Raw genomic sequence first — 12,018 nt, forward strand, 5'->3', positions numbered from 1 at the left:
CCCTCAGGACTACCCATCCCTTAACCAAGCTGTTTGGACCAAACCACCAGAGACACAGACAACCCTCAGGACTACCCATCCCTTAACCAAGCTGTTTGGACCAAACCACCAGAGACACGGACAACCCTCAGGACTACCCATCCCTTAACCAAGCTGCTTGGACCAAACCACCAGAGACACGGACAACCCTCAGGACTACCCATCCCTTAACCAAGCTGTTTGGACCAAACCACCAGAGACACAGACAACCCTTTGGACTACCCATCCCTTAACCAAGCTGTTTGGACCAAACCACCAGAGACACAGACAACCCTCAGGACTACCCATCCCTTAACCAAGCTGTTTGGACCAAACCACCAGAGACACAGACAACCCTCAGGACTACCCATCCCTTAACCAAGCTGTTTGGACCAAACCACCAGAGACACAGACAACCCTCAGGACTACCCATCCCTTAACCAAGCTGTTTGGACCAAACCACCAGAGACACGGACAACCCTCAGGACTACCCATCCCTTAACCAAGCTGTTTGGACCAAACCACCAGAGACACGGACAACCCTCAGGACTACCCATCCCTTAACCAAGCTGTTTGGACCAAACCACCAGAGACACGGACAACCCTTTGGACTACCCATCCCTTAACCAAGCTGTTTGGACCAAACCACCAGAGACACAGACAACCCTCAGGACTACCCATCCCTTAACCAAGCTGTTTGGACCAAACCACCAGAGACACGGACAACCCTCAGGACTACCCATCCCTTAACCAAGCTGTTTGGACCAAACCACCAGAGACACGGACAACCCTCAGGACTACCCATCCCTTAACCAAGCTGTTTGGACCAAACCATCAGAGACACGGACAACCCTCAGGACTACCCATCCCTTAACCAAGCTGTTTGGACCAAACCACCAGAGACACAGACAACCCTCAGGACTACCCATCCCTTAACCAAGCTGTTTGGACCAAACCACCAGAGACACAGACAACCCTCAGGACTACCCATCCCTTAACCAAGCTGTTTGGACCAAACCATCAGAGACACAGACAACCCTCAGGACTACCCATCCCTTAACCAAGCTGTTTGGACCAAACCACCAGAGACACAGACAACCCTTTGGACTACCCATCCCTTAACCAAGCTGTTTGGACCAAACCACCAGAGACACAGACAACCCTCAGGACTACCCAAACCCCCAGATCAGGATGCTGCTGGATTGTCTCTGCCTTCATTCCATCTCTTTAACTCTTCTTACAGTTGTAATCTTTTTATACATTTTCATATTCAGATTCTTGTATAACAGGACCTGTAAACCAATGCCTTGCATAATTGTTACTGTAATTGTACTAACATCAGCTGGCTGAAGCAAAGTCTTAGGAGTGCCGATGGGAATAAATCAGGTTTAGGAAAATGTCATGCCACGCAAAGAAAATTGTCTAATTCACTACGTACTGTACCGTGGGTATCACAAGTATTCTGGATATGCTTGACATCGGCAAAGACTGGGGAGTTGTTCAGGATAAAAATAAATGGGATGGAGCTAAGCCCAGGCAAAATCCTAGTGTAAAACCTGCTTCAGTCTGCTTTATATCAGACACTAGGAGAGGAATTCACCCTTCAATAACCTATAACACAAGGCCAAATCGACTTTGCAGTTGCTTACCAAGAAGACAGTGAATGTTCCTGAGTGGCCAAGTTACAGTTTTGATTTAAATCTGCTTGAAAATTTAGGGCAAGACTGAATAATTGCTGTCTAGCCATGATCCCCAACACCTTGACAGAGCTTGAAGAATTTTGAAAAGAATGATTTGGAAAATATTGCACACGTACCCAAGAAGACTAACAGCTGTAATCCCTGCCAAAGGTGTTTCTAACATGTATTGGCTCAGGTGAATACTTATGTAATCAAGGTATATTAGTGTTTTATATCTTTATAAATATTTTATTTAAAAAAAATGTTTTATTTTGGCATGACAGAGTATTTTGTGTGGATCATTGACAAAAAAATGACAATGAAATTCATTTGAATCCCATATTATGTAAAGAAATCCAAGGGAGTTGAATGATAGTGTATTATTATAGTACTGTACTAAAGTGTTGGAGATGCAGTGTGTCAGAAAAGGATCATGAAATATTAACTTCTCTTTTTTTAACTTTCTCAAATAAATCTTTATATAAATGAATTTTTATTGTGTTGCATTTACAGCCACCGTTCTGGTGTCACACATAATGTATCTGGGTATACACATGTTTCAGCTGCGTCTATCGCTCATGTTTGATACTCATTGTTTTATTGGAAGTAGAGTTTCTATGCGCACCAGTGAAATGGTTTTTAAACATTCCCTAGAACAGTGAGGCTATAGGCCTACTGGTAAAATGAGGGAGTACTTCAGGCTCACTCCTGGCAGAGCAAAATTCAGTTGGTGGAACAGTAAAACCGAATAAGGGTTGAACCACTGCCCTAAAGAACTACATTTCTCCTACATAGACCTGTGTGACGGCATGGATGTACATTATTCAGTGGTCTGAATAATATAAATCCTGGTCTGTTGGCCTGGTAAACTTGCCTTTTCAGCAGTTACAGTAACAAAGGTGACACGGTTTACAAGCACTTGCATTAACATCTGCCAACCATGTGTATGTGACCAATAACATCTGCTAACCATGTGTATGTGACCAATAACATCTGCTAACCATGTGTATGTGACCAATAACATCTGCTAACCATGTGTATGTGACCAATAACATCTGCTAACCATGTGTATGTGACCAATAACATCTGCTAACCATGTGTATGTGACCATTAACATCTGCTAACCATGTGTATGTGACCAATAACATCTGCTAACCATGTGTATGTGACCAATAACATCTGCTAACCATGTGTATGTGACCAATAACATCTGCTAACCATGTGGATGTGACCAATAACATCTGCATGTGACCACTAACATCTGCTAACCATGTGTATGTGACCAATAACATCTGCTAACCATGTGTATGTGACCAATAACATCTGCTAACCATGTGTATGTGACCAATAACATCTGCTAACCATGTATGTGACCAATAACATCTGCTAACCATGTGTATGTGACCAATAACATCTGCTAACCATGTGTATGTGACCAATAACATCTGCCAACCATGTGTATGTGACCAATAACATCTGCTAACCATGTGTATGTGACCAATAACATCTGCTAACCATGTGTATGTGACCAATAACATCTGCTAACCATGTGTATGTGACCAATAACATCTGCTAACCATGTGTATGTGACCAATAACATTTGATTTGAACATTAATACCACATTCTGTAGTATTAACTAAGTGACTCCAACTTCAACTCAGGATTGAAATACGACATAAGCCACTAAGAGCAGTTTACCAGGCCAACAGACCACAAATGTTATCCATTTGTTTGTATGCTGTTCTTTGTATGACATTTTAATATTTGATTATTAACCAATGATATTAGGCCACTCTTGGCCATGATTACAGACACCTGTGTCTTTTGACACTATATAAACAAGTCATCCCGCAGTGTTTGTGATTATACCCTGATGAAGACAGCTTGGCTGTCGAAACGTTGGTAATTCAATTATTGCATCTGAGCTCCTAGAGTGTGCGGCTCTCTTTTATTTTCAACAGACCACAAATGTCAGGGAAGGTAAGCCACAGCCTTCGCCTTCTGTGATCCAGTCGAGGCTTCTCAGAGGAAGGGGAAGGGGAGGACCAGTGAATTTCAGAAACAAAGAAAATTGTGAAACATCTTAAAAGGTATCCTTTAAAGATCAAACTATAATAAATATATTCACGTGTCCCCAAATAATTGATTAAAACACATTGTTTTGCAATGAAGGGTCTACAGTAGCCTCTGCAGCACTCTGTAGGGTAGCACCATGGTGTAGACAGAGGACACCTAGCTTCTGTCCTCCTCTGGGTACATTGACTTCAATACAAAACCCAGGAGGCTCATAGTTCTCACCTCCCTGTGCTGGTTAAGTGCAAGTGCTGGTCATTTTTTTAACTAGTTATTTTATTAATTTAATTTTTGGGGGTAGGGTGTCGAGGTGGGGAGGAGGATTATTTAAGACACTGAATAGGTAGTGTTTCAGATGTTTTATGAAGATGGGCAGGGCTCTGCTGTCCTAGCTTCTGGGGGAAGTTTGTTTCACCAATCGGTGGCCAGGACAGAGAAGAGCTCGGACTGGGCTGAGCGGGAGCTGCCCTCCTGTAGCGATGGCAAGGCCAAGAGACCTGAGGTGGCAGAACGGAGTGCTCGGGTTGGGGTGTAGGGTTTGAGCATAGCCTGAAGGTAGGGAGGGACAGTTCCTGTTGCTGTTCCGTAGGTAAGCACCATGGTCTTGTAGTGGATGCGAGCTTTGACTTCAAGCCAGTGGAGTGTGCGGAGGAGCAGGGTGACATGAGAGAACCTGGGAAGGTTGAAAACCTGGCGTGCTGCAGCCTTCTGGATAAATTGCATGGGTTTGATGCTACAAGCGGGCAGCCCAGCCAACAGAGTTGCAGTAGTCCACATGGGAGAGGACAAGTGCCTGGATTAGGACCTGCGCCGCTTCCTGTGTGAGGAAAGGTCGTACTCTACGGATGTTGTAGAGCATGAACCTGCAGGAGCCAGTCACTGCTTTGATTGCAGAGAATGACAGGGTGTTGTCCAGGGTCACGCCAAGGTTATTTGCACTCTGGAAGGGCGACACTGTGGAGTTGTCAACCGTGATGGATAGGTCTTTGAGCAGGCAGGTCTTCCTTGGAGGAAGAGTACTCCCGTCTTTTCGAGGTTGAGGTGGTGGGCCGACATTCAAGTTGAGATATCTGCCAGGCGCACAGAGATGAGTGTCGCCACCTGGGTGTCAAAAGGGGTAAGGAGAAAAGTACTTGAGTGTCATCCGCATAGCAATGACAGGAGAGATCATATGAGGATATGACGGAGACAAGTGACTTGGTGTATAAAGAGAAAAGGAGATGGCCTAGAACCGAGCCCTGGGGGACACCAGTAGTGAGAGTACGTGGTGCAGACACAGATCCTCTCCATGTCGGCCTACCAGGTAGGATGCAATCCAAGAGTGTGCAGAGCCTGAGACGTCCAGCCCTGAGAGGGTGGAGAGGAGGATCTGATGATTCACGGTGTCCAAGGCAGCATACAGATCTAAGAGGATGAGAACAGAGGAGAGAGAGTCCGCTATGGCAGTGTGGAGAGCCTCCGTGACCCAGAGAAGAGCAGACTCGGTTGAGTGACCCGTCTTGACTCAAAAAGAGAATGACATTACTCTAAAATGGAGAAACGATAGAGAGAGAGGGAGAAAGAGCTAGCTACCCAGCTTAAACAGAGAGCGATGCTATGTTAGCTAGGTGGCTATGGCTATCCAACACTGGAACTCTTCCAAGTCAAGGTAAGCTTTTGGTTTTATTCATTTGTTGCCACCGGGGGCTGCCGGTGTAACTGTTAAGGTACCTTAGGCTAGTTCTCCTACCCTCTCAACCAACTACCTTTCCTGTTTACCTTCCTGACTCCAAATCAAATTGTATTTGTCACATGCGCCGAATACAAGCCCTCAACCAACAATGCAGTTTAGAAAATTGTCTGGTCGGCCATTTGATGAATTGTTCAGCAGTCTTATGATTCGGGGGTAGAAGCTGTTAAGGAGCCTTTTGTACCGAGACTTGGCGCTCCGGGACCACTTGCCGTGTGGTAGCAGAGAGAACAGTCTATGACTTGGGTGACTAGAGTCTTTGACAATTTTTTGGGCCTTCCTCTGACACTGCCTAGTATATTCAGTTGAATTTGGAAGTTTACATACACCTTAGCCAAATTCATTTAAACTCAGTTTTTACACAATTCCTGACATTTAATCCTGGTAAAAATTCCCTGTTTAAGGTCAGTTAGGATCACCACTTTATTTTAAGAATGTGAAATGTCAGAATAATAGTAGAGAGAATGATTTATTTAAGCTTTTATTTCTTTCATCATATTCCCAGTGGGTCAGAAGTTTACATATACTCAATTAGTATTTGGTAGCATTGCCTTTAAATGGTTTAACTTGGGTCAAATGTTTCAGGTAGCCTTCCACAAGTTTTGGTGAATTTTGGCCCATTCCTCCTGACAGAGCTGGTGTAACTGAGTCACGCTTTTTCAGTTCTGCCCACAAATTTTCTTTGGGATTGAGGTCAGGGCTTTGTGATGGCCACTCCAATACCTTGACCTTGTTGTCCTTAAGCCATTTTGCCACCACGTTGGATGTATGCTTGGGGTCATTGTCCATTTGGAAGACCCATTTGCGACCAAGCTTTAAGTTCCAGACTGATGTCTTGAGATGCACATCACTGGGGCCAAGCTTCCTGCCATCCAGGACCTACAGTTGAAGTCGGAAGTTTACATACAGTACACTTAGGTTGGAGTCATTAAAACTTGTTTATCAACCACTCGACAAATTTCTTGTTAACAAACTATAGTTTTGGAAAGTCGGTTAGGACATCTACTTTGTGCATGACACAAGTCATTTTTCCAACAATTGTTTACAGACAGATTATTTCACTTATAATTCACTGTATCACAATTCCAGTGGGTCAGAAGTTTACATACACTAAATTGACTGTGCCTTCATTGAAAATTCCAGAAAATGATGTCATGGCTTTAGAAGCTTCTGATCGGCTAATTGACATCATTTGAGTCAATTGGAGGTCTACCTGTGGATGTATTTCAAGGCCTACCTTCAAACTCAGTGCCTCTTTGCTTGACATCATGGGAAAATCAAAAGAAATCAGCCAAGAAATTGTAGACCTCCACAAGTCTGGTTCATCCTTGGGAGCAATTTCCAAATGCCTAAAGGTACCATGTTCATCTGTACAAACAATAGTACGCAAGTACAAATACCATGGGACCACGCAGCCGTCATACCGCTTAGGAAGGAGACATGTTCTGTCTCCTAGAGATGAACATACTGTGGTGCGAAAAGTGAAAATCAATCTCAGAACAACAGCAAAGGACCTTGTGAAGATGCTGAAGGAAACAGGTACAAAATAATCTATATCCACAGTAAAACAAGTCCTATATCGACATAAACTGAAAGACTGCTCAGCAAGGAAGAAGCCACTGCTCTAAAACCGACATAAAAAAGCCTGACTACGGTTTGCAACTGCACATGGGGACAAAGATTGTACTTTTTGGGGAAATGTCCTCTGGTCTGATGAAACAGAAATTGAACTGTTTAGCCATAATGACCATCATTATGTTTGGAGGAAAAAGGGGGAGGCTTGCAAGCCAAAGAACACCATTCCAACCGTGAAGCACGGGTGGCAGCATCATGCTGTGGGGGTGCTTTGCTGCAGGAGGGACTGGTGCACTTCACAAAATAGATAGCATCATGAGGAAGGAACATTATGTGGATATATTGAGGATCTGGGGACCCATGCCAAATCTTTTCAGTCTCCTGAGGGGGAAAGGGGTGCCCTCTTCACAACTTTCTTGGTGTGTTTGGACCATGATAGCTTGTTGGTGATGTAGACACCAAGGAACATGAAACTCTCGACCTGCTCAACTACAGCCTTGTCGATGTGAATGGGGGCATGTGCAACCCTAATTTTCCTGTAGTCCACGATCATCTCCTTTGTCTTGCTCACGTTGAGGGAGAGGTTGTTGTCCTGGCACCATTCTGCAAGGTCTCTGACCTCCTCCCTATAGGCTGTCTCATCGATGTCAGGTTGTGTTGTCAGCAAACTTAATGATGGTGTTGGAGTCGTGCTTGGCCACGCAGTCGTGGGTGAACAGGGAGTACAGGAGGGGACTAAACACGCACCCCTGAGGGGCCCCCGTGTTGAGGATCAGGGTGGCAGATGTGTTGTTACCTACCCTTACCACCTGGGGTTGGCCCGTCAGGAAGTCCAGGATCCAGTTGCAGAGGGAGGTGTTCAGTCCCAGGGTCCTTAGCTTAGTGATGAGATTTGTGGGCACTATGGTGTTGAACGCTGAGCTGTAGCATATATGGGCTGTTTAGGTAAACGATCTATAACACAACTGATTAAACTAATCAACTGACTGTTAATGGGCATTAATCTAGACCATGATTAGTTTGAATCAGTGTTTTACCATAAAGCTGGACTGTAACAAAAGTGTCCTGCCCTGCTTTAGATAACCAATAAGTGTTGAAGATACTCCGCAACAGCAACCAGAAACATTACCCTCAACGCCATAAATAATAAAATACAATGAGCGTGTACATTATGATTAAGAACCCCACCCCACACCAAACCTCTGGATCACAATGCTGTCCCTCTCTGACACCAGTCTGAAACATGACACCTCACCTACAGTCTGAGCTAAATGCATAAGAACTATTAAAGAAGAATAAACACTCTCCACTAGTATAATCTAAAACATTAGATTCATAACTTTCACTTTGCCAGAGACCTTGGAAAACAATGAGCAGATAGCTGTGGACAACAGACTACTGTCAGATATCAGGGCTAATAAACAGGTTATAGCCTGACAGGGTAGCCTATGAGGAGGGTTAGGAGTGTCTGACAAGCTGTAATAAAATATGAACTAAACCTCCAGGGAATGATTAAATAAACAGGTTATAGGGTGAGGGTTAGGAGTGTCTGACAAGCTGTAATAAAATATGAACTAAACCTCCAGGGAATGATTAAATAAACAGGTTATAGGGTGAGGGTTAGGAGTGTCTGACAAGCTGTAATAAAATATGAACTAAACCTCCAGGGAATGATTAAATAAACAGCAATGCAACTAAACCAGTTCCCCTTTGGGATAACAGTTTTCTACTACTGCATATTAAGAGAAGCATCTTCAAGCATGTCAAGCAAATAAGCTCTGACAACACAAATATGTCCAAAGCAAAACCACCCTCTGTGGCACGTAAACATTCCTGACACTCTATTAACCAAACAAAATAAACAGTTTTCCTTTTCCTTTTCACTCCAACCTCAGTGGGCTCCTGAGTGGCGCAGCTGTCTAAGGCAGTGCATTTCATTGCTTGAGGCGTCACTACAGACACCCTGGTTCGATTCCAGGCTGTATCACAACCGGCTGTGATTAGGAGTCCCATAGGGCAGTGCACAATTGGCCCAGTGTCGTCCAGGTTTGGCCGGTGTAGGCCGTCATTGTAAATAAGAATTTGTTCTTAAATAACTTGCCTAGTTAAATAAAGGTTCAATAAAAAAACTGATTCAGTTCATCAAGCAGATAATTATTAGAATCAGGTGTGCTAGATTAGATTTGGAGTGAAAACCTACCAGACAGTAGCTCTCCATGAACAGGGTTGGAAATCCCTGATCTAAAACATTACACTCACAACTTTCACATTGCCAGAGACTTTGGAAACAGTGAGCAGATAGCTGTGGATAACAGACTTGTGTGAGCTATCAGGGCAAATAACCAGGGTTCTAGACTGAATGTTCAGCCTTTAAGGAGGGTTGGGGGGGTATTGAAATGTGTATGTTATTCAGCGGGTTACCATGGACACGGAGGGGAGAGAAGAGGAGGAATGCAAAAACAGGGACACTATAGTACGTGAGTTACACCAAGAAAAATGAAATATTAACCTACTGATCACACTTGTAACATTTGGGCATAGGGAGTCTTGTTTGACCAAAAATGAGTTTGACAATGACTCACCGTCACGTTATTTTACCTGTGATGTTTGAATGTGTTTATCTGCACTCCTTTCCAGGTTGGTTAGCTCACTGGGGAAGATAAAATATAGTGACCTCAGGCCTGTATTGGTGATCACCATATACCAGCTTAACCAATCACAACTGTGCATCAGAGGGGGCCTGTGTTTCTTTAATGTGGAGTGTAGTGACACACCGCCCTGGTATGCTGTGCTCGAACTGTGCCTACCACTGTGTGTGTGTGTGTGGTATGTGTGTTTGTGTTTGTATAACTGTGGCAGAGCATGTGGGCGTAAATATGAGTCACTACTTGTGTTCCATGCACTGCTAAGTTTCCTAGTCCGCTAGCTAAGCTGAACAGGAAGTTGGATAAGCAGAAACCACATCAACAAGCTGGCAAGTTTCTTAAAATATGAGAAAAGGTGTTTATATAATGTATCTGCACCCAATCACAAATCTTTATTTTATAAATCACAAAATGTCATGCAAAATCTAGGTTATTCAGCAACTATCCCAATTGATTTCCAGACAGTTTATATTAATATTTTGCTTGTATGTCTGTTTTATTTGGAGTATGCTATTCTAGTCTGTGTGTCAGTTTCACAACCAGCTCCTGACAAACTTCAAGGATCAAATCACCTCACACCAACTCGACCAATTACATCTGTGCTTCAGGGGATTCCCCATTAGCTCCTCCTTCACCATTTTTCCCCACTTGTTTTGCTGGAAGTGGAAAGTGAGTTCATGATTGCAGTTTATAGATGGTAGGTTGTGTTTATCAGTTATCCAGCAGTGTTCAGTTGAACTCTCTAAAGAATAGAGACCTCAGCACCACATCACCCAATACCAGCTCAACCAATCACAACTGTGTGAGGATCCTCATCATCAAATGTGGTCTGCATGCAGGAATATGATGTCATGGAATTATGATGAAGCAATTGTTGTTGGCCTTGCCTTGCCTTGGTCTCAATAGTAAAAACCCTTCAGTCTATGGCCTCTGTCTGGTCTTCATTGAAGGAGTGTAGGCTCAGTATATACCACAGAGAGAACATTGTTCTTCCTCAGCTGGGACCTGTATCAAACACTTACCATCATATTTCTATGACTCAGTGGGGACATCAAATCAAATATTATGGGTCACATACACATATTTAGCAGATGTTATTGCGGCCGTTTGGAAAATGCCTGTGTTTCTAGCTCCAACAGTGCAGTAGTATCCAACAATACACAACATTACACACAAATCTAAAAGTAAAAGAATGGAACTAAGAAATATATAAATATTAGGATGAGCAATGTTGGAGTTGCCGGCTAGTGTTGGCTAGTTAACAGTCCGATGGCCTTGAGATAGAAGCGTTTTTTCAGTCTCTCTGTCCCAGCTTTGATGCACATGTACTCAACCTGTGGTTGATGTTCTTGATGATCTTTTTTGCCTTCCTGTGACATCAGGTGCTGTTGGTGTCCTGGAGGACAAGTAGTTTGCCCCCGGTGATGGGGTGGAAAGCAAATTGAAGTGGGTCTAGGGTGTCAGGTAAGGTAGAGGTGATATTATCAGGTCTGTCTTTAGAATCATCAGGAATTCTGAGAAATCATGTAACTGTATTGAAATACAGATGAAGACAACTCATCTAGGCTGACTGGATTGAAAGGTGGCACCACTTCAGCCCCGTGACCCACTTTAGGTGAACCACAGGTTATTCAACAATTACCCCAATTATTTGTTAACACTTTATTGGGATGGTCTCAAGTAGATGGCTTGTAGATGTTCAATAACTGTCAACAACATTTAAACCAACTATCCACTAACCCTAGCCTTAACCCTCATCCTAACCTAATCAGCCATAACCCTAACCCTTATTCTAAACCTAACCACAACCTACACAAGCATTTGCTTATCAACAGCTAAGAGCCAGGAGGAAGAGAGGTTATACAGCAGTAAATGTGTTTCCTGAAGTCAATCACCAGACTACATTATATCACTGTGAAGTAGTTGGAGTGTTAAGGAGAGATTGACTTGTTAGACAAATGTAATACTGTATGCTGTCAACGTCAATCAAACACACACACACACACACACACACACACAGAGAGAGAGAGAGAGAGACAGAGACATAGAGAGAGAGGGAAAGCCATGGCTGTCCCCAGACTTTCCCTACATCTCTATCTTTGTCTTACACCCAGCTTTGGCAGTAAGCCAGTAGATACAGGGGTCAGATAATACACATAAACCAAGTTACTACACCAGGGGATACATTTAAATAATGGCTCTTAAATTATATCTAAATAACAGTCTGAGTGGAGTACAGTACTGTCACAAATGAATTCAATCAATCAAGGAAAAACAGATTAAACCAACAAGACACAC

The 12,018-nt window shown here is 43.4% G+C and overlaps 1 pseudogene; it reads right to left on the bottom strand.

Moving 5' to 3' along the window:
* Window positions 1-4,042: 4,042 nt before the first annotated feature.
* On the bottom strand, window positions 4,043-10,358 carry LOC139419077 (uncharacterized; annotated as a pseudogene).
* Between the last annotated feature and the right edge of the window lie 1,660 nt (window positions 10,359-12,018).

Source organism: Oncorhynchus clarkii, chromosome 2 (assembly GCF_045791955.1).
Source record: "Oncorhynchus clarkii lewisi isolate Uvic-CL-2024 chromosome 2, UVic_Ocla_1.0, whole genome shotgun sequence".
NCBI classification, from domain to species: Eukaryota; Metazoa; Chordata; class Actinopteri; order Salmoniformes; family Salmonidae; genus Oncorhynchus; species Oncorhynchus clarkii.